General features: G+C 36.7%; 1 protein-coding gene across 1 annotated transcript in view; it reads left to right on the forward strand.

Moving 5' to 3' along the window:
- Window positions 1-24326, forward strand: part of FZD3 (frizzled class receptor 3) — an 86062-nt gene that overhangs the window by 45594 nt on the left and 16142 nt on the right. The window lies entirely within an intron of this gene.

Genomic DNA, 24326 nt, shown 5'->3' on the forward strand with positions numbered 1-24326 from the left:
TGTTGGTGTAAGGTTATGCACATTTTTTGTAATTCTGAAAATTGTTATTATTTCCTTTTTTGGTTCCTCATGTATATTCTTTTTTTTTTTTTTTTTATCCTCACCCAAGGACATTTTTCCATTTTTTGTTCAGGTAGAGTGGGAGGGAGAGAGAGAGAGAGAGAAAGAGAGAAACATCGACGTGAAAGGGACACATCGAGTGGCTGCCACCCGCACAGCTGACCAGGGCCGGGGACAAACTGCAACCGAGGTACGTGCCCTTAGCGGAAACCGAACCCGGGTCTCTCAAGACCGCAGGCCGACGCTCTAAACACTGAGCCAAACCGGCCAGGGCCCTCATGTATATTCTTTTTTTTTCTTTTTCTCTCACCAGAAGATTATCTTTTTAATTTAGTTATTTCTGTTGTTACCATAGTTTCTTTCTACTGCTTTTCTTTAGAATTACAGTTAACTTTTGAACAATGTGGAGGTTAGAGGCTTCAACCCCCATGCAGTAAAAAATCTGCATATAACTTTTTACTTCCCCAAAACAATGAATACATACAGTCAGCAGTTGGTTGAGTTCACTGTTGTGAAACTCGGGGATACAGAGGGCTGACCATATATTTATTGTAAAAAAAAAAAAAAATATCTGCATATAAGTGGATCCACATAGTTCAAACCTATGTTGTTCAATGGTCAACTGTACTGTGTTTTTCTGGATTCTTGAAAAGTAAACTCATGCATTGTGAATATTTCCTGATTTTTGAAGTGCATTTATTAGTCATTTAAAGTTTAACCAAAAAACCATTATTATTTTTTTAAATCTTCAACTGAGGATATTTTTCCATTCATCTTTAGATAGAGGGGAGAGGAGGGAGGGAGTGAGGGAGGGGGAGAGAGAGAAACATCGATGTGTAAGAGACACATTGACTGGCTGCCTCCAGCACTACCCCAATCAGGGCTGAAGGCGAACTGCAACTGAGGTATATGCCCTTGACCAGAATCGAACCCGCCACTCATTGGTCCTCAGGTCGACGCTCTAACTGCTGAGCAAAACTGGCCAGGGCCAAAAATCCATTATTAACCATGTTGGTTACTCATTCAATTTTTCATACTTGGCTCCAAACAAATATATTTATTTTTGGAGAACCTTTTATTCATTGAAGTTGGGGAAACTCTAGCCTTTCTTCCTTCATAGAAAAGCTTTCCCAATCCTGATGAAAGAGGGTGTTTTTCACATTAACACCTCATAGATTAATCCTCAGATACTTGCATTTTTACTCCCTGCAGTATTTTTCTTTCCCAGGATTAGTATTAACTTTTTTCCAGCAAAATAGTTCAGAGGCTGTTCTGGATGATTAGTGCAAGTATGATTAAAGGTTTATGTATGAATCCCATGAACTCCTTTGTGACTCTTGCTTTTCACTCTTAATAGATGTTGAGTTAAATCTGGCTTGTTCAAAAAAGGCAGTGTTATAAATATGAACTCTTATTATTTGTATAAATTTCATTGTGGGTAAAATCAGTGATTTTGTTTGATACCCACAACCACCTTATGATATAGATAGTATGGCTTCATTCCTGCTACTCTGAAGGGAGGAAGTTGAAGTAGAAGGAAATAATATGGCTTACCACAGAGTAACATTAGCTCAGAGGTCAGCAAAGCATAGCCCACCCAAACTAGAGCCCAGACAAATTATAGAGCCAATCACCTGGGGCTTTTTGTTTCTTGTTTTGAATTGTGGTAAAACATCTCCCATAAATGGTAACAAAATTTACTATTTTGATCATTTTTAAGTGTACAATTATTAAGTACATTTACATTTTTGTGCAACTATCAGCATCGTCCATCTCCAGAAATTTTTTCATCTTCCCAAACTGAAACTTTACCAATTAGTCAATAACTCCCCCTTCCTACATACCATGCCTCCCAGCCCATGGTAGCCATCCTTCTACTTAATGTCTATGAATTTGACTATAGGCATACCTCAGAGATTTTGCAGGTTTGTTTCCAGACCAGACCACTGCAATAAAACATGTATCAAAATAAAGCAAGTCACAGGAAGTTTTTGGTTTCCCTCTGCATATAAAAGCCATGTTGCCCTGGCCTGTTTGGCTCAGCAGTTAAAAGTGTTGGCCTGCAGACCAAAGGGTCACAGGTTGGATTCTTGGTCAAGGGCACATACCTGGGTTGCAGGTTTGATCCCTGCCCTGGTTGGGGTCATATGGAAGGCAACCAATAGATGTGTCTCTCTCACATCAGTGTTTCCCTCTTTCTCCCTTCTTCCCTTCCACTGTATCTAAAAAAAATCAATGAAAAAATATCCTTGGGTGAGGATTATAAAAAACAACAAAAACCCAAAACCTATGCTTACACTATATTGTAGTCTTTTTTTTTTTTTTTTTTAATCCTCACCTGAGGATATTTTTTTCATTTATCTTTTAGATATAGTGGAAGGGAGGGAGGGACAGAAAGAGAAACATCTATGTGAGAGGTACACATCAACTGTTTGCCTCCTGCGTGACCCTGACCAGGGCTGGGGATGAACTGCAACTGAGGTACGTGCCCTTGACCAGAATCAAACCAGAGACTTACTGATCCTTGGGCTGACACTCTAACCACTGAACCAAACCAGCCAGGATAATTGTAGTCTCTTAAGTGTGCAGTAGCATATGTCTAAAAAAATGTACATACTTTAATGAAAAAAGACTTTATTTTAAATAATACTAACCATCATCTGAGCCTTCAGATAGTCATAATCTTTTTCTGGTAAAGGGTCTTACCTTCAGTTTGTAACAAAAAAAAATTTATCTGTGAAGAACAATAAAGCAAACCACAAAAAAATTCCCTGAGGTCCTATGATTTAAAAGTGACCAGATAATTACTTCAACAATTTCTGAAATGTTTTATCATATTTACCCTCAAATAAAATATAGCACTTTAATCCCTAAGGGTAACTATGGAAAAATAAAAATAAGTGATGTCTTAAAATTACCACCAAATATAGCATTGCATGCAAATAGATTTTCCTATGTGAACATTATAGTATATTTTGCATATCAGATGGAAAGAGAATGGTGGCTATTATTCTGAAGCCCAAATCCTTGACTAGCTGCATGCAGTGCTAGTTATTTCAAAGTGCTATTTATTTATCTGTGTGTATGTGTGTGTCTGTCTGTCTGTCTAGAGGCGTTCCTCTTGCTCCTTTTAACAAGAGAAAGGCCAGATTGCCTGCTTTATACATTTTTTGTCCTAGGTTTACTTCTGGTCTTGGCCCTATCTGAGCCTTACCACTTACACCATAATTGGCAAAAGTGAGTGATGATCTGAAAATAAGTCTTCTCCCTAAGGCTTAAAGCTGAGCCTTTATAAGCCACCCTTTTCCATGCCTCCTTTCCCACTGGCCCCTCCCTAGTTCTAGTAGCCCTTCCAATGAAAGGGACACATTAGCAAGGAATAAAAGAGAGGGTTACAGTTCTTTTTTTCCTCCTTCAAAATGTCAATCTCTTGGTACAGTAGCTTATTTGTCATCTCTGTGGACTCTATTTTGTTCTTGGCCCAGTTCAGACACCCTTTTGTCAGAGGTAGAACCAGGAGGTGAGAATGAGCACCTTCAGATATGAGAGAATGCAATAAACAGATACCAGTTATGCTCCAAATAACTGACTTTTCAGATTAGCTGGCTTGCTAGGTTAGAAGATACTTCCCAGGACCTCTACATAATAAATAAACTGATGGCCAGTACATGGATGCTTAGGCTAAAAGACTATTTTCTGCATAGTTCTCTTTTTTACCAATAATTATGTTAATGGTGTTTATTATGTGTGTTCTAAGTTTATTATGTTTATTCTAAAACCTGTTTATGTCTGTAGTATGTGTTACTTCAGTATAGAGTTGAATTAAATTTTAGGTAAACCAATGAAATGTGGGTTGGAAAAGAAATAATTGTTATTTAAACTAATATTTTTTAAAAGATTATTATTGAAGTTAGTATGGACAAGATGAATAGTCAAAGCTTTTATTGAAGAGATAAAAATCTAGTATTTTGTACTTAGATTGCTTTAGAAGTATTTAAATCTCTATTCACTTTAAATAAATAGAAACTGGAAATCACAGATAATGACTAAACTTGTAGAAAAAAACTAAACATGTAAGAAAAAACTGGAATACTAATTAGTAGACCAGCAATAACTAACTAAATAAATAAAAAGGCCTTGACCCTACATAGATGATTCACTGTTTTAAGTGGAAATAAATGTGGGTTATTTTTGGTGATTTTTCTGTTTTACCTGACATTCATTCATTCATTTATTTATTCATTCATTCATTTATTTTTGTTTCTGCTACTAACCACCTACCTGATCATGTCAAATATGAAATCTTCCATCTTAATTCCTTTGGTGAATACAGATATTGTCAGTGACTTTATAAACTGTGTTAGGATCATTTAGTTCACTAATATTTTGTAAGTTTGCTAAAGAAAGAGCTAAGAAGTTTGTTTCAAAGTAGTAGAATACTAGGAAAATGATACACTCAAGTTCCATTTGACTGTATGACTTCTGACATTATGTTTGAGTAGCAGCATCAACAAAGTCTGTACCAGTAAAATCTAGAAAGAACACACTAAGACATCACAGTTCCTACATGATTTAGGGGAGATCTCTCAAGAATGCCCCACTTCAAAAATAAGTATGAATTAGAGCTAGCAATAAGAATCTAGGGTTGATCATGCAAGGACTGTCAGGCAGATGGGAGGGGAAGGATCACCTAAGTGTCATTGCTGTTGGTAGAAATTGAAACTTGAGCCAGCTGGGAAGTTGAAAAAGGGTGCCAGGAACTCCTTTGTGAGTCTAAATCAATATGGTCATAGGCTGAATGTTTACAGGTTAGTTGTACCTCCTGGCAATCAGCAGAAGCAAATTGTTTCTGAAGGATTCCTGGGGATTGATTAACCAAGTAGCTCACAATATAATGACACCACACATATGAGAAAACAAGCCACTGTGACAGAATCATTTGATATAATAACATCAAACTTAGATCAGAACTACAGATAATTGAAATTGTCAGATACTGAATAATAGATAAGTATATAATACTTATAATACAGTCACAAAGATTACCAGTCTACAAGAAATTACTTGGAATAAATAACAGTTTCTTTTTTAAATTAGATATTCAGAAACATAATTTTGAAATAGAGACTCAATTGATGAATTTTGAAAGTATGAATCAGTTTAGACTGATGTGTTTGAAGAGAAATTTAATGAACTAGTATATGTAGGTAAAAATAAAGTTATCCAGAAACCAGCAAGAGACCCAAGGAAAATATGAAAGTGATGTTAAGAGTAATGGGGGCCAGCCCTGGCTGGTGTGGTTCAGTTGGTTGGTGCATTGTCCCCTATACCAAAAGGTGGCAGGTTCAATTCCCAGTCAGGGCACATACCCAGGTTGCAGGTTTGATCCCTGGTTGGGATGAGTGCGGGAGGCAACTGATTAATGTTCCTCTCTCTCCTTCCCTCTCTCAAAAAAATTTTTTTAAAGAATAATAGGGGCCAGAATGAGAAGGTCTAATAGGAGTATATAGTAGAGTCCCAAGAGGGAGTTCCAGAAGAAGGGAACTGAGAGAATGTAGGAGAGACAATAATATCTATTATTTTTTAATCCTCACCCGAGGATAATTTTTCCATTGATTTTTAGAGAGTGGAAGGGAGGGAGGGAGAGAGAGAAGAGACATTAATGTGAGACACATCAATTGGTTGCTTCCCACATGTGCCCCGACCAGGGCCGGGGATTGAACCTGCAACCCAGGTATATGCCCTTAACCAAGAATCAAACCCACAACCCTTTGATCCTCAGGCTGATGCTCTAACCACTGAGCAACATCGGCCAGGGCGAGACACTAATGAGATAATGGCTGCAAATTTTCCAGAACTGCTGAACACTTGAATCTGCAGATCAAGGAGGAATTATATACTCCTAGCAGGATAAATAAAAAGAAATCCACACTTTGGTGAAACTGCAGAACTCCAAGGACAAAAATCTTGACAACAGTCTCAAAGAAAGGACATCATCTAAAAATAACCAACAGTTAAAATGACAGCAGAGTCCTCAATAATAATGAAAGCCAGAAGACACTGTGGTGGTATCTTTAAAATACTGAGAGCGCCCTGGCCAGTTTGGCTCAGTGGTTAGAGTGTTGACCTGCAGACCAAAGAGTTGCGAGTTTGATTCCGGTCAGGGACACGTACCTCAGTTGCAGTTTGGTTCCCGGCCCTTGTAGGGGTCGCAGGAGGCAACCAGTTGATGTATCTCTCTCACATCGATGTTTGTCGCTCTCTCTCTCTCTCTCCCACCCTCCCTCCTCCTCGAGCTGAAAAAATATCCTTAGATGAGGATTAAAAAAAAATAAAAGTACTGAGAGAAAAAAGACTTTTCAGCCAAAAATTCTTACCTTGTGAAACTTGGGGTAGACATGGAGATGCACTGCCAGATCGTCAAAGATGCTGCAGAGGTATGAGCAAGATACCCTTCAGCCACAGAGAACTGCCCTATCTGAGCTCATGTCCTTCCTGGGGCTGCCTGTAATGAGAGATTGTTAGGTGGGCTAAAAAGGCTGGCTTCTGGCCCAACATAAGGCTCTCTGAATGTCTGCTCCAGAGCAGCTCCCTACCAGTTTGGCAGAGGCTTTTTTTTTTTTTATCCTCACCTGAGGACATTTTTTTGTTTTTTGTTCAGATAGAGTGGGAGGGAGAGAGAGGAAGAGAGAGAGAGAGAGAGAAACATCGACGTGAAAGGGACACATCGAATGCCACCCACACAACCCAACCAGGGCCGGGACAAACTGCAACCGAGGTACGTGCCCTTAGCGGGAACTGAACCCGGGTCTCTCTGGTCCGCAGGCCGACGCTCTGACCGCTGAGCCAAACAGGCCAGGGCAGGCAGAGGCTTTTCTGAATGCAGGGTAGGTCAACTTTCTCCTGCTTCCACTCCATTTCTTTCAGATACTATTCCCTAATAAACATCTTGCACCCCAAACTTAATCTCTCCATCTTCTGGAGAACTCAACCTGTTCTCAAGAACATGGATGAAATAAATCCATTTTTACATAAAAACAATTTATTACTAAGAGATTTGTACTAAAGGAACTTCTAAAGGCTGTATTTCAAGAGGAATAAAAATGATCTCTGAAGGAAAGTAGATGTAAGAAGAAATAAAGTTGTAAACATGTATATAAAGCTAAACAAATATTGTTTGTATAAAATACTAATAATGTAATTTGTGGGTTTGAAAAATACACCAAGCCCTAGCTAGTTTGGCTCAGCAGTTAGAGGGTTGGCCTGCTGGCCAAAGAGTCATGGGTTCAATTTTGGTCAAGGGCACATACCTGTGTTGTGGTTCCATTGCTGGCCTTGGTTGGGGTCGTGCAGGAGGCAACCAATCAATATGTCTCTCTCACATTGATATTTCTCTTTCCGTCTCCTTTCCTCTCCCTCTCCCTTTCCCTCTACCTTCCTGTTTCCCTCTCTGTCTGAAAATAGATGGAAACATATCCTTGGGTAAGGATTAAAAAAAAAAACCCACCAAAAATCCAATAGAAAAAAAATAGGGCAAAATGTATAATAGACCAAAATTGGATTAATGCTGGAATGAATGAGTTGCTTCAGAAATGAATTAATGGTGATCTCAAAATCCCCACAAAGTGTCCTTCCCCACTCTCCTTTTTTTTTTTTGCTCTCTGCCCATCAGAGGCCTCTTCCTTGGGAAGTTTATTCAGCTCTTCTGCCCATTTTTTAATCAGATTGATTTTTGTTTCTATTGTATAAGTTCTTTATATACATTGGATATTAACCCCTTATGAGATATATGATTTGCATATATTTTCTCCCATTCAGTGGGCTAGCTTTCTTTCTGTTGATGATCTTTTGTGCTGTGCAGAAACTTTGTAGTTTGATGTCGACCCCCTTGTTTATTTTTGCTTTTGTTGCCTTTGCTTTTGGTATCAGATCCAAAAAATTCTCACCAAGACCAATATCAAGGAGCTTACCACCTTTGTTTCCTTCTAGGAGTTTTGTGGATTCAAGTTTTACATTCAAGTCTTTAATCCATTTTGAGTTCATTTTTGTATATGGTATAAGAAAGTGGCCCAGTGTTGTTTTCTTTCATGTCGCCGTCCGGTTATCCCAGTACCATTTATTGAAGTGACTGTCCTTTCCCCATTGTATAGGCTTGAATCCTTTGTCATAAACTAATCATATATGTGTGGGTTTATTTCTTGGGTCTCTGTTCTGTTCCACTGATTTTTGTGTCTATTTTTATGCCATAACATACTGTTTTGATTACTATGGAATTGTAATATAGTTTGAAATCGGGCAGTGTGAAGCCTCCAGCTTTGTTCATTCTCAAGATTGCTTTGGCTGTATGGGGTCTTTTTGTAGTTCCATACAAATTTTAGGATTGTTTGTTCTATTTCTGTGAAAAGTGATAAGGATTGTATTGACTCTGTAAGATTGCTTTAGGTAGTATGGGCATTTAACAATATTCTAATTTATCTTTTCATTTATTTGTATCTTCTTCAATTTCTTTATTAATGTCTTATTTTCTTGTTCTAAATCTTGAGATTACAAAACAATTTTGAGGAGTTTCAAAGAACTCCTTTCTGAACATGGTCTATGCTCTAAATAGTTTTTACAGGGCTGAGGAAGTTGATCTGTTGTGGTAAGACTTGACAAAGTCTAAGCCATGTTTTCTGTTTAATTATTTTATACTTAATAACAAACTAATTAAAAATTTCTTTCTGATTATTCTGCAGTTGATATTTGAAAGAGAAAATGGAGCTTTTCAAAATGATCTACCTTTCATTTGATTTGTTTTGGGGGTGAAAAACCTATAGTTTATTTTTTCAATCCCAAAAAGAAGGATTATGCATTTCACATGATGAATGGGTATCATTATACTGTAAATGAAGATCAGAGTTCTTTATGTTCATCAAGATTAAGCATATTTGATAGTTGATAGTTTTAAAATATGTTTCTCAGTTATTGCTTCCATTATTATAAAGTATATGTGTTCATTAAGTCTATTGTTCCATTTTCTAATTATTTCTAGTTCATAAGACTAAAATGACATCAGAGTGATGATCTTTTTTTCCCCTCACATATAATTTTGATGAAAGTTCAAGGTGTTGTCTTTTGCCTAATCAAACGTAACTTCTGAAGGAGTGAAATTTTTTATTTCATAATGCCATCAAAGCAAAGGAATTATAGAATAGAATTGAGATAACTGTGTTGTTTCTGTTTTCATTTAAAGTTCTTGAGTGAATTTTGGCTTTAAGCCTTTTCTTACCTCACTTGTGAATTTTCTATGAGGTTGATTAAATAATAGGCACAATATATCCAGGTGTCATGATAACTCTTCATGATGATAATCTATGGTTACATCCCTGAGTATTATGTTCTTTATCAACCAGTTTCTTCTGAACCAGGCAAACTTTATTTCCTGTCAGTTTACTACTCATCAAGCCATGTTCTCACCTCTTTGCCTATCTAGTCTCTCACTTGGAAATTTGTGTGTTCCTTAAGTAATGGAATAAATTTCATTTTTTAATCTTTCTTTTTTATTATTATTATTTTTTTAAATCCTCACCCGAGGACATTTTTCCATTTTTTGTTCAGATAGAATGGGAGAGAGAGATAGAAACATCAACATAGCCCTGGCCAGTTTGGCTCAGCGGTTAGAGCGTCGGCCTGCAGTCCAGAGAGACCCGGGTTCAGTTCTCGCTAAGGGCGCGTACCTCAGTTGCAGTTTGTCCCCGGCCCTGGTTGGGTTGTGTGGGTGGCAGCCACTCGATGTGTTCCTTTCACGTCGATGTTTCTCTCTCTCTCTCTCTCTCTTTGGGTTGTATGGGTGGCAGCCACTGGATGTGTTCCTTTCACGTCGATGTTTCTCTCTCTCTCTCTCTCTCTCCCTCCCTCTCTATCTGAACAAAAAATGGAAAAATGTCCTCTGGTGAGGATTAAAAAAAAGAAAGAAAGAAACATCAACATAAAAGGGACACATCAAGTGGCTGCCACCTGCATGACCAACCAGGGCCGGGGACAAACTGCACCAAGGTACACGCCCTTAGCCGGAACTGAACCCGCATTTCTCTGGACCGCAGGCCGATGCTCTAACTGCTGAACCAAACTTGCCAGGGCTAATCTTTGTTTTTTTAACCTAAACGTTAACATCACCCAGAGTTTTACAGCAGTCATTGGTCAAGTTAATTAGAATCTAAATTGTTTAATCTTCCTCATTCACCATTCTTGAATTTAGAAGAAATAATTATTTTAAGAAGGTAATCTCTGTGTTTGGGAAAGAAAATGAGATTATTTGCAAAATATTTTAAGTATGGAGTTTGTATTTTATTATTTCCTCTAACAATAAAAGGAAAGCTTAAGAATTGAAATTCCAGCTTACTATACTTATTTTTCACAGCATTGCAAATTAATTGGTGGGCCAGTAACGGGAGAAGATAAACTTAGTAAAAGGAAGATTCACAGATATAGAACTAGAAGTGAATTATACCTTGTTAAGGAAGTGAATTACTTGTTAGCTCTTTAGTTACCCTATCTGGTTTTGCTCTAATTTCAAAAATGTTCCCTTCCTGAGAGGAATAAACTCTATTGTAATTGTAGGAGCCTTGACTTCCTTTTTTTTAAAAAAGGGATTATGCCATAGCTGGTTTGGCTCAGTGGTTGGCTTGAGGACCGAAGGGTCTTGGGTTTGATTCCCTGTCAAGGGCATGTACCTGGGTTGCAGGTTCGATCCCCAGCCCTGGTGGGGGATGTGCGAGAGGCAGCCAATTGATATGTTTCACTCACATCTCTCTCTCTCTCTCTGTCTCTCTCTTTGTCTCTCTTTCTCTCTCTCTCCCTCTTTCTCCCTCCCTCTCTCCCTCACTTCCACTCTTATCTAAAAATCAATGGAAAAATACCATCAGGTAAGAATTAACAATAACCAAAAAGGTATTATAAATGTTTCTGACATAAATATATGAATAAATAATACTGTACATTGAACACCAATAGATTTACCACTCATTTAAATAAACACTAACAAAACACCAGTTCCTCCTTTGTGATATAATCTCCCTTCTAAACTATCATCCAGAATTTGGTGTTTTTGTGTATTTATATATTTACTCATATATTTTTCTGAAATAATATATAGTATTAGTTTAAGTATTTTAAAACTTTGTAGTGTCAAAGCTGTATATATTTTTTGCAGCTTGCTTTTGTCATTCATTATGTTTGTGAGATTTGTCTATGGTAATATGTATTGTTTATTTGCTTTCTCTGCTGTTCAACATTGCATTGTATGAATGTATCACATTTGTTTCTTTGTCTTCCTCTTAATGAAAACTTAAGTTGTACCTTGTTTTTCCTCTATTATAATTAATGCTGCTGTGAATATTTTTGTGTGTCTACATGAGTTTATAATATGTACTTAAAAATGGTGCCCTGGCCGGTTTGGCTCAGCGGTTGGAGCGTCGGCCTGCGGTCCGGAGAGACCCGGGTTCGGTTCCCGCTAAGGGCACGTACTTCGGTTGCACTTTGTCCCCGGCCCTGGTTGGTCGTGCGGGTGGCAGCCACTCGATGTGTTCCTTCACGTCGATGTTTCTCTCTCTCTCTCCCTTCCTCTCTGTCTCCCTTCCACTCTATCTGTACAAAAAATGGAAAAATATCCTCGGGTGAGGATAAAAAAAAAAAAAAAAAATGGAAATGTTGGTTCATAAGATATGTGAATTTTCAACTTTACTAGATGTTGCCAAATTGCAACTTGTTAAACCAATTTAGTACCCCACATGAAAGTACAGAGAGTTCTCATTGTTCTACATCCTCATCATCACTTGGTATCATCAGACTTTTTACTTATTTATTTTTTAATGGAACTGCCTTTTTTCTTTTAAATATTTTTTTCTTTATTGATTTTAGAGAGGGAGAGAGAGATAGAAACATCTATGAGAGAGAACATCAGTTGGAGGCTTCCTGCATGCCCCTGACTGGGAATTTGGGCCCACAATCTGGGCCCAATCTGGGCCCTGACCAGAAATCAAACTGGCAACCTCTTGGTGCATGGGTCAATGTCAACTAGTGAGCCACACCAGCCAGGCTCATCAGACTTTTAAATTTTTTCCAATCTTATTGACAATCCTCATGTCTATTTAAATTTGTATTTTCCTGATTACTGTTGAGATTGAACTTTTTTTCTTATGTTTATTAGCTATTTAGATTTATGTAAATTGCTTGTTTATCCACACATATTCTGAATTATAATTCTTTGTTTTATGCACTACAGATATCTAGCTTGGCTTTTCACTTTTTCAATCATGTCCTTTGATCAGCAGAAGTTTTAAAATTTAATTATATGTTATTTATTCACCTTTTCCTTGTTGTTGTTTTTAATTGTATCTTATTTAAGAAATCTCTGCCACAAGTTCATAAAAAATATTCTGAAGTTTTAAAGTTTTGCTTTTCATAAGAATTTATTATATCTGAGGAGGAGATACTATTTTTTAAATATGTAAATATCCAGTTAATACCATTTAATGACTAGTCCATCCTTTCTCCAATGAACTGTAATACTGCCTCATATATCAAGTTTCTGTATGTGAAACTTATTTTGCTGTTCTTTTCCATGGTCTGTTTTCTATCTTTGCTTAATCTTCTATCATTGTGTTAATTACTATAGCATTATGATAGGTCTTTATATTTGATGGGACAAGTAGGACTTTTCAAAACAGAATAAAACTATAGGCAGATAAAGCAATGTAGTGTAATAAGTGAACAAAATATGGAATCAGAAGACCTCCATTCTAGAATTGCTGTCACTTATCCTCACCTGAGGATATTTTTCTATTTGTCTTCAGATAGAGTGGGAGGGAGAGAGGATGAGAAAGGGAAAGAGAGAAACATCGACATGAGAAGGACACATCGACGGGTTGCCTCCCGCACGACCCCGACCAGGGCCGGGACGAACAGCAACCGAAGTACATGCCCTTAGCGGGAACTGAACCCAGGTTCTCTGGTCCACAGGCCGACGCTCTAACCGCTGAGCAAAACCAGCCAGGGCAACAATATATTTTTATGTGGGCTTTGATGGCCACAGGCTCAATATAAGCCAACACTTTGTAATGAACCTATATTTTAAAATGAAAATAAACCTAATGCAGTTTGTGACTTTATTAGTAAAGTATAGATACTACTTGATTGGGGAAAGAAGCCAAGAACTCTGCCAACCTGATTCAAAGCCAAAGTCTCAGAAACAAGAATTAAATTTAGGCTACCACAATAACCACAAATATGCCCTTGGTGGGTTTCTTTCTCTTTTTTTTGCAATGCTTTTTTCCCCTTTAGCATGAATAACTTTTTCTATTTAATTAAAAATAATTTAAACCCCAAGGTCTTTGATAGATTATGGATCTAAATTGGAAGAACAAAACATGGACAATATTTTCCATATTGTAGTTGAATAAAGTCATGTTGCAAAATTCTGTTGATTAAAATTAGAGTGATGTTAGTAGAAACCAGTTCAGAAGACAGTGGATGTAAGCTGTTCACAGATAGCCAGGCCATTGTAGAAAAGGATAGTAATCAAGATGTCGGGTTTACAGCAAATGCTGGTAGTCTCCCTTCTCTGCCCGGGTTCCCTACAATTCACAGTAAATAGATCAAAGAAATATATCAGGTGAGTGTTTTCAGTTATTAGAGTGACATAGTTTAACATTAATAGGAATATAGTGTTTTTAAAGGACAATTATAAAAGAATATTTTAAAATTTCTCATTTATCCATTTTAATTATACAAGGAACTGATATTGAGTGTTTTTTTCAAACTATAGGCATTTAGTTCATTATAAGGTTATTTTAAAATAAAAACTGAACATTGGATTCCTTTATTTAAATAGTTTTCTTTAGTGAGCTTTCCCTTTATAGCTAGTACACAATCCTGTTTTACATACTAACTGCCTGAATTGGGGGAGAGTAGGGTTCTTATGTGACTTATAAATAGATAATAATACATTCTCTTTCCTCTTTCTTTTTCCTTATTTATAAGGGAAACCTCTTTTCCTTATAGCAAGCTTGACCATCTTCCTCAGTGCCCTCTGGCTCCAACACTGCCTAATGCAGGTTCACAGAACAGGTGTTGTTTCAGTTGTTTTCTCACTGGATCTCTATCATGGTCAGGGGCTGACTTGTTTACCGTGGAATTTTGGCTTTAACCAGAACTTTATAATACAGTATATTCCACGTTCCAGCCCTCTGTGGTTTTTTGTTTGTTTGTTTTTCTCATTGATTTTTAGAGAGAGAGAAAGAAAAACATCGATCGGCTGCCTCCTGTTTGCCTCCCACCAGGGATCGAGTCAGAAACCCTTGTGTATCCTGACTAGGAATCAAATTGGTGCATGGGATGATGCCCAACCAACTGAGCCACACTGGCCAGGGCCCATCCCTCTGTTTTCTAATTCTCTGTACTCTCTTACCTAATTGAAGGTTTTGGTTGTTGGTGTTATTACTGATCTTGTTTTGAGCACTCCTCTTTAACTCGAGCATTTCTATTATATAGACAGTATTTCTTATTTATGAAAGAAAGTACAATGCAGCTTAAAACACTATAGAAGTAACGAGGTATGGTTTCTCACCTTGGCTCTCTTTTTTTTTTTTCCCCCTTCCCCATTTTCCAGATAATCTTATATATTCCCATGTTTTAGACTATATAGCCCAACTTGGTTTCTGAGTTCCAGACATATATCTAATTACATGATATTTTCATTTGGAAGTCTGTAAGGCATTTCTAACTTAACATAATCTAAAAAAGAGCTCTTCATTTTTCTCCTTAAACCTTCTTTCTACATCCTATCTCCAGTTCGTCCCCATTCAGTAAATAGTATTGTCCTTCACAAGTTGCTCAGACCCAAATTTGGAGCCTTTTTTTGTTTTTTTTTGTTTTGTTAATTCTCACCCAAGGATATTTTTTCCCATTGATTTTTAGAGAGAGTGGAAGGGAGGGACAGAGAGAGAGAGAGAGAGAGAGAGAAACAGAAACATGAGAGACACATCGATTGGTTGCCTCCTGCAAGTGCCCCAACTAGGGCTGGGATTGAATCTGCAACCCAGGTATGTGCCCTTAACCAGGAATCAAATCCAAGACCCTTCGGTGTGTGGGCCAATGCTCTAACCATCGAGCAACACTAGCCAGGGCTTAGAGCCATCTTTGAGCCAGCCCTCCTTCTCACATGTCTCATCTCACCCAATCCATCGACTTCTCACCACCTCCATTTCTACCTTAATCCAAGCTGGTAATTCCACTATGGCCTATCAATTCATCTGCTTGTTTTTCTATTCCTGTTGCTTTACAATTTATTTCCAACACGTAGCCACGGTGATCTTTTCAAAAAATAAGATCATGTTGCTCCTTCAAACAGAATTCTCTAATGGCTCCCTATTACCTTTAAAATAAAAACCATGAGTTTTATCATTATCTATGGGGCCATATGTAATTCGGCCCCTGTCTATTTCTTTAACTTATTTTCTACAATTCTCCTTTTGTGCTCAGCTCTAGCCATGCTGGTCTCCTTGTTACTGTTCTTCAGAGATAACAACGGTTGTTGCTCTTTGTTCTGCTTGAAATACTCTTACTGCAGAATATACTCCCAAATTCCTGCTTAAATGTCATGTCTTTGTAGAGGCCTTTTCTGACCACTTTGATCTAAAAACTATATTTAACATGTAGTGCAATGGATTCAAGGTGAAGATTATCTTGAAGTATAGCCAAGTAATCACTGTTAAAGTATTAATGGTTGAATGTATAAAATAATAAATAAAAAGTAACACAAATTAAAATAAAATAAAATACATGCTCCATACAACACACTATATCCCAAACACTATTCCATAACATGCTTTGGTTCTGAGTTTATTACTACCTGAATTACTCCATTTTTTAATTTTGATGTTTATTGACAGCATTCCATACTCACCCTTTCCCTACCCCTCCCTACAATGTAAGCTGAAAAGGACAGGGACTTTTTTGACTCATTTACTGCTGTAACTCTTATACCAGGACATATAGGCATTATATATTTAAGTGGCTGAATTAATTAGCTATGTGACCTTGAGCAAATTGATTCATTTTTTCTGGACTTTGATTCTACATATGTAAATAAAGGAATTAGACTATATAATATCTCTAAATAAGCGTATTTTAGACTGTAGATGGTCTGTCAGTTGACTGCAGCCCCAAAGTCATTAAGTTCAAGCCTTCTGTTTTATAAGTGATGTGATGAAGGTCACATTGTTTAGGCTAGTGCCTAATACTTTTCACATCACACAATCTAATTCTTTGCTCAACTCTAATGAAATCTTCCACTGTGCTTCTGTGATTGCAGTTTTACTAGTTTTAATTTTTAGGTTCTTGGCCTCTTTGTCTTCACTAAGCTACATTACATAAATTTATATAGTCTATGTCTTTACATTTATAAATAATTTTCTTCCCCTGGCCAGTTTAGCTCAGTGGTTAGAGCATCAGCCTGCGGTCCAGAGAGACCCGGGTTCAGTTCCCGCTAAGGGCACGTACCTTGGTTGCAGTTTGTCCCCAGCCCTGGTTGAGTCGTGCAGGTGGCAGCCACTCGAGGTGTCCCTTTCACGTTGATGTTTCTCTCTCTCTCTCTCTTCCTCTCTCTCCCTCCTACTCTACTCCTACTCTATCTGAACAAAAAAAATGGAAAAATGTCCTCGGGTGAGGATCGGTCATCGTATTCTCACTATTCATTATATATAAATATGTGATTTGAAGCATGCTTCTCAATGGTCACATTCTTCCCCTTACCTCCATCCACTTTTATGGGAACTTACTGTTTTCTGTGAGCCCAAAAAAATGTGTACAATCATGGTTAACGTGTGTACTTTAGCTGGTACGATAGATTTTTTTTTCTTTTTTTTTATCCTCACCTGAGGACATTTTTCCATTTTTTTGTTCAGATAGAGTGGGAGGGAGGGAGGGAGGGAGGGAGGGAGGGAGGGAGGGAGGGAGGGAGGGAGGGAGGGAGGAAGGGGGAGAGAGAGAGAGAGAGAAACATCCACGTAAAAGGGACACGAGTGGTTGCCACCCGCACGACCCATCCAGGGCTGGGACAAACTGCAACCAAGGTACATGCCCTTAGCGGGAACTGAACCTGGGTCTCTCTAGACTGCAGGCTGACACTCTAACTGCTGAGCCAAACCGGCCAGGGCAGATTTTTAAATCATGGAAAAGGAAAATAATTTTTGGAGCAAAATTAGATAAAAACTAGTCTCTGATTCCTCGAGAAAAAAATTTCAAGATTTATTAGGGTCATAGGCTATTAGGATAAACTTTAGAATTTATATATTCCAACCCCTTAATTTTCAGATGGGGAAATTTAAGTGTTTAGCAGCATAGGAAACACTGGGATAAACAAAGATAAACGGTTCCTTATTTCAGGACTTCTCAGAGCCTTTCATGTATGAATATGCATGTGAATCTCCCAGGAGAGGTTATAATATTTAAATTTTATTTTATCACAGAATATCTTTTTATGGATTACCTAGTAGATACTAATCTTTTGGGATAGTAGCTTCATGCACCACATGTTTGAGCATTAGGTCAAGCACAGTTCTAAGTATTTTATGTTTCAACCCATTTGATACGCTACATATATTTGTTCTTTCTTAATATTATGTGAAAATCTATCTTTAAGAAGTAATGTGCCATAACACAATATAAGGAAGTCACAAAACGATGTGTATGTGTGTATGTAAAATGCAGAATATAAGTCCTGTCCTTAGCATTGATTCATTTATAATTCATCATAATGTTCTTTATCTATTTGATCATTAATTTATATAGCTTTTAGATATTAATGATACTATGGTACTATATATTAAATATCAATATAATTTTTGATAATCTCTTAGAGCAATTTATTTGTTGAACATTTATTGATACCTGCTATAATCCATTTACATTTTATCACACGAGCTTTTGGCATTTCATTAATATGGTAAAGGTTTTCCTGATTAAATATGTTTGTAAATAATGTTGATTATATGCATATAACTTCTTCTCTCTTTTTTTTAATCCTCACTAGAGGACATTTTTGCATCTATCTTCAGATAGAGCAGGAGGGAGATGGGGGGAAGAGAGAGAGAGAGAAACATCGATGTGAGAGAGACACATCGACTGGTTGCCACTCACACAACCCCAACCGGGGCCGGGGACAGACTGCAACCGAGGCACATGCCCTCAGCGAGAACCGAACCCGGGACTCTCTGGTCCACAGGCCAATGCTTTAACTGCTGAGCCAAACTGGCCAGGGCTAATTTTCTCCTCTTTAAAATATACCTGAATGTCAGGAAAAAATTATTGTAAAAACATGCTTAGAGGAAAAACATGTCTCCCATGTTAACAATATAACCATCATTTACATTTTTCTGTATATTTTTATAACATTTTGGTAGCTACTCTTCAAAGATATGCACCCTCCTGCCTCTAGCCAATGAACCACACTTCTTGCTCTTGAGTAGGCCCTTTTCTTGAATTGGGCTGGCTCTGTGATTTCTTTTGATTAGTACAATGAGCAGAAGTGATTCTGTATAACCCTGAGGCTAAGTCTTAAGAAGTCTTTCTGCTTTTGCCAAGTTCACTTAGAATACTTGCTCTGGGAGATGCCAGTCTCTAGTAAGAAGTCAGACTGTTCTGAAACCACAAGATGTGTGGAATCTCAAGCTACTCATAAGCTATCTGGACAGGCTGCATGAAAGGAGGGAGGGAAGAAGAGGGAGAGAGATCCCCAGCCAGCTCCCATCTTTTCCAGCATTCCTGGTTGAGATGTCAGACATTTGAGTGAAAAAGCCATCTTATGTCTGTCCAGCTCAGTCTTACTTTCAGATGATTGTAGCCCCATCTGTCATCTGACTGCAGCTACATTGAGAACCCAAGTGAAAGTCATGCAACTGAGCCCAGTCAACTCACAGAACTGTCAGAGATAATAATAAATTCTTGTTTTAAGTCATTAAGTTTTGGCGTGATTTCTTACACAGCAGTAGATAACCAGAACAATGCTTATGCAAATGTTTTCCTTTCCCCTTCTTTGTTTCTACTCAAATGGTAGTTACTATACACAATTCTCCCCATTTTTGTTATTTAACACTATATCTTGGAAGATCAATATCTAAAGAGAAAAGGCGTTCTCAATATTTTTAATGACATAGTATGCCACTGATTGGATAAACCATTGTTTCTAATATTTTATTGCAAACAATCTTTGTACATACATCATTTCACATATATGTGAATATATGTAGCATAATTTTTCAAATAATTGCTTGATCAAAGGGTATAATTTTTTATTGGGATATAATTGACATACAACTATTTCATAAAGAGTAAACTTTTGATAACTGTTGCCAAATTGTCTTATAGAAGTTTAATGAATTTATATTTTTATTTGCAATATACAAGTGTACTTTTCCACACATTTGCTGATACAATGTGCTATCAGACTTTTGGATCTCACCTATCTGATAGGCTAAAAAATAAAATCATTATGTAATTGAAATTTTTAAAAAACTGAGTGAGGTTGAGCTCCTATTTGTATTTAAATTTCTGTAAACTAACCATATATTTTACCTATCTTTCTTTAGGTGGTAGATTTTTTTTCTTATTTATGGTTCCTTGTTAACAAAATTAGCCCCTTTGTCTGCCACAATGTTTGCAACAATGTTATGTCTGCTTTTTACTTGTCTTTTGGTTGTTATGTCATGGAAGTTCTGGCCATATAAAATGTTGGGGTTTTATGTATGTGTCCTTACTTTTATGATAGGTTTATTTATCTTTACTCTTATGGCTTTTAGATTTTGTGTCATAGCTAGATGGTTATTCTCCATCCTTAGAGTAAAGCTTTCATCTTGAACTTTATGGCTTCTTTTTGTTTGCTGTGTAATTTTTTTTTTATTTGAATTTTTTATCTGGTAGGAATTAATATTGGTATGAAATATGGTTTACAATCATTAGGTTTATATTTTTCCAGGTTTCTACTATTTTAGTAATATGAATCGAAAGAAAAAGTACTAATGCCACCTGGGGAGAAACCTGACCAAAGAAATCTGAACTATATAGTAAATGCCTTTCCCCCGTTTTTTGTTCATTTTAGATGTTATACTTCTAAATATCATTATTTAAAAATAAATTTTATGCTCTTATTTTTAGTATGAGGGGAGGATAACATTTTTGCTTTCTTGTGTGACTCTCTGAATATGTGCAGTATGAAGTTCCTCAAAAATAAAATTTTTACCTTGGAAAGGGGAAATAATTTTTTCCTAGATGCCTATCTAGAATCCATTTATTGAATAATTCATTTTGTTAGTAGCTTGAAATATCACATATTTAAATATTAAAACTGTCAATGCCACAGTATTACCATTTTTTTATAACTTGATATATTTTTCTTCTCTTTCAGCATTTTCCTGTTTAATTATGCTTGTTTGTTTTTCTATATGAACTTTACAATCATCTTGTTTAATTCCCAGATAACTCTGTTGGTATTTTTATTGAAATTATATTAAATTTCATGACTAGTCCAGTCGGTGTGGCTCAGTGGTTGAGCATTGACCCATGCACCAAGAGGTCGCCGGTTCGATTCCCGGCCAGGACACATGCCTAGATTGTGGGCCCGACCCCCAGTGGGGGGCATGCTGGAGGCGGCCAATCCATGTTCTCTCTCATCGATGTTTCTATCTCTCTTTCCCTTTCACTTCCTCTCTCTCTAAAATCAATAAAGGAAAAAAAAAAATTTTAAATAAATAAATCTAATGACTAAATCAAGGAGAATTTGCATTTTTATTATGTTGATTTCTTTTCATCAAGAACTTATTTTATAAGCATTTTAAAGCTTCTAATACATCACTCATTTTTTTTATTAAATTTATTTCTAGCTGTTTTATCCCTTTTGTTACAATGGAAGTATTAGTTTACTAAGGCTGCTAAAACAAGATACCACAGACTAGGTGGCTTAAACAACAGTTATGGAGGTTGGGAGGCCAAGATCAAGGTGCCAGCATGGTTGATTTCCTCTGAGGCCTCTCTCCTTGGCTTGTGGATAGCTAGCTGCCCACCCTGATGCTGATTCCTCATATGGTGTTTTCTGTGTGCGTTCATCCCTGGGTCTGTTTGTTCAAATTTCCCTTTCTTATGAGGACATAAGTCAGATTGGTTTAAGGCCTACCTATATGAACTCATTTCCTAATTACCTATTTAAATGCTCTATCTCCAAGTCATATTCTGAGGTACTGGGAGTTAGGACTTCAGCATATGAATTTTAGGGGGACACAGTTCAGCCCACATCAACGGCAAATGAATTTTCTTTCTTTTACCTAGTAATTGTTATTTGTATATCTGAAAGTGATTTTGGTATTTTATTTTGCATCTAGCCACTTTGCTTATGACTTATAATAGTTTTTCCTTTATTCTCTTTAAATGATATTATCTATAAATAATCATTTTCTCTCCTTTATAGTTTTTATACCTTTTTTTTTTTGTCTAGTTGCAGTCAGCACAGTTGATACAAGGTTAATTAAGAGCAGTAGTAGATCCTCATCTTGTATTCCTGACTTTAATGAGAATAGTAGTTTCTGGTGTTCCCATTAAACATGGTACTGACTTTTAGAATAACTAAGTTATTTTGCCACTTTAAGGGCTTATAATCATTTATTTTTTTATTATAATTTTTAATAAATGGATATTTATTATAATATTTAAGAAACAAGAATGGATAATTTTCAAATGCCTTTTTGGCATACATGGAAATGATTATATATATTTTTTCTTTTCGATCCAATAATGTATCAAATTTATAAATCAGTTTGCTAAATTGAACCATCCTTGCTTTTCTATATTTGGTAATGACATATTTTTTTATATATTGATTGATCTTAGAGAGAGGAAAGTGGGGAGAGAGAAAGAAAGAAGAACACTGATTTGTTGTTCCATTTATTTATGCATTCATTGATTGGTTCTTATTTGTGCCCTGACCCAGGATAGAACCTGTAACCTTGGCATATCAAGATGACACTCTAACCAGCTGAACTACCCCGCCAAGGCTATAACATATTCTTTGAATTTGTTGTTGGATTCTGTTTGCATAAACATCCATAAATGAGACATCTATAGTTCCATTGTTTTATCAAGTCTTTTGAGTTAGGTACAATTTTATGCTTGCTTCTAGGGTCAGTTTTGTTTATATTTTCCCATTATTTGTTTTCATTAATTTCCAAATCTATGTGTATGCACTTGAACAAAATAATCTCTTAATGTCGTTTTAATTTTGTTCTTCATAGCTGCTTGCTTATCATTTCTGCGTATATGTGTGTGTGCACATGGGCTCTTCCCTTTGTTGTTTTGATCGGGCTAGAGAATCGGTTATCCACTATTTTTTTCAAATAACCGACTTTTGGGTTTATTAATTAGTTCTTTTTGTCTTCTGACTTCTTTTATCTTTATTAATTCCTTCTATTTCTTTTCCTTAGGTTTGCTTTATTGATAGATAATACAATTAATATTCCTAGTCATTAGTCCATTAATTTGATGTAGGTTTCTTGTTCTGCAGAAATTTTAAGTTTTTAGTAATCAAAACTGTCAATTTTTTCCTTTTATCACTTCTTTGTTTCATATTACTCTTCTAAAAAGGCCTTTTATACCTTCCATTATAAAAATGTTCTTTATGCTTTTCATAGTTTCATGATTTAGTTTTAACTTTCTAGAATTTATTTTTCCTTATTGTGTGAGGTGGTGTCTAAATTATTTTGTTTGCAGGTGGATTGCCAACCATCCCAACATCACTTATTAAACAACCTATCTTGCCCTGGCTGGTTTGGCTCAACGGTTAGAGCGTCAGCCCTCGGACCAATGAGTCATGGGTTTGATTCCGGCCAAGGGCATGTACCTCGGTTCGTCCTGGCCCTGGTCTGTGTCATGTGGGAGGTAACCAGTCGATATGTCCCTCTCACATCGATGTTTCTCTCTCTCTCCCTTTTTCTCCCTCTCTCTCCCTCCCACTTTGTCTGAAGATAAATAGAAAAATATCCTCAGGTGAGGATTAAAAAAAATTTATCTTTTCCTCATTTATTTGAAATACTTATATACCTAACATTTTACATTTATCTTTAGAGATTGTATCAAGTGTATAGGATTATTTGGGGAGATAATTAAAGTGACACCTTTAAAACATTGAGTCTTTACATGTCTTTCAATAGGATCTTATCATTTTCTTTTTATTTCTTATTAGGTCTATTTCTAGGTATCTTACAGTTTTTGTTAAGATTGTAAATTAGAAAAAAAAAAAAAGCCCTGGCTGGTTTGGCTCAGCGGTTAGAGCGTCAGCCTATGGTCCAGAGAGACCCGGGTTCGGTTCCCCCTAAGGGCACATACCTTGGTTGAGTTTGTCCCTAGTCCTGGTTGGGTTGGGTGGGTGGCAGCCACTCGATGTGTCCCTTTCACATCGATGTTTCTCCCTCCCTCCCTCCCTTCCTTCCACTCTATCTGAACAAAAAATGGAAAAATGTCCTTGGGTGAGGATAAAAAAGATAATAATAATAAATAAATTTTTTTTAAAAAGATTATAAATTAACTCCGGTTTGGTTCAGCGGTTAGAGCAGTTGACTTGCAGACTGATGAGTCACAGGTTCAGTTCCAGTCAGGGGCACAAACGTTGGTTGTGGTTTGTCCCCAGCCCTGGTTGGGGTCGTGTGGGGGGCAGCCAGTCGATGTGTCTCTCTCACATCAATGTTTCTCTTTCCCTCCCTCCCACTCTGTCAGAAGATAAACAGAGAAATATCCTTAGGTGAGAATTTTTAAAAAAAGATTATAAATTAAATGGTTTTCATTATTTTTCTTATCTGGTTATTGGTATAATATATAAGAAAAGTTCAATATTTGTATATTAATCTTGTCCAACTTAGTTACGGAACACTTTGGTTGTGTCTATTTGCTTTTTCAGTGGATTCTCTCAGATTTTCTGGATAGTCTTATTGTCTCTTTGTTCCCAGTACTTACATTGTGTTTTTAAGTTTTGCTTCTGGCAGGATATCTCATTGAATCAACTAGGACTCCTGAAATGGTAGCTGTATTCTTCTTAGCTCCAGAGGACAGAACTAGAACAGATGGGCAGAACAGCTAGCGCTATTTGAACACGGAAGAAGAGCTGGTGTGACAGTATTAATGTCAAATAAAATACAATTTAAAATGAAAAGTATTACTAAAGTAAAATGAACAGCTAGAGCATTATTGAA

The sequence above is a fragment of the Molossus molossus genome, unplaced genomic scaffold (genome assembly GCF_014108415.1).
Source record: "Molossus molossus isolate mMolMol1 unplaced genomic scaffold, mMolMol1.p scaffold_m16_p_4, whole genome shotgun sequence".
Classification (NCBI taxonomy): domain Eukaryota; kingdom Metazoa; phylum Chordata; class Mammalia; order Chiroptera; family Molossidae; genus Molossus; species Molossus molossus.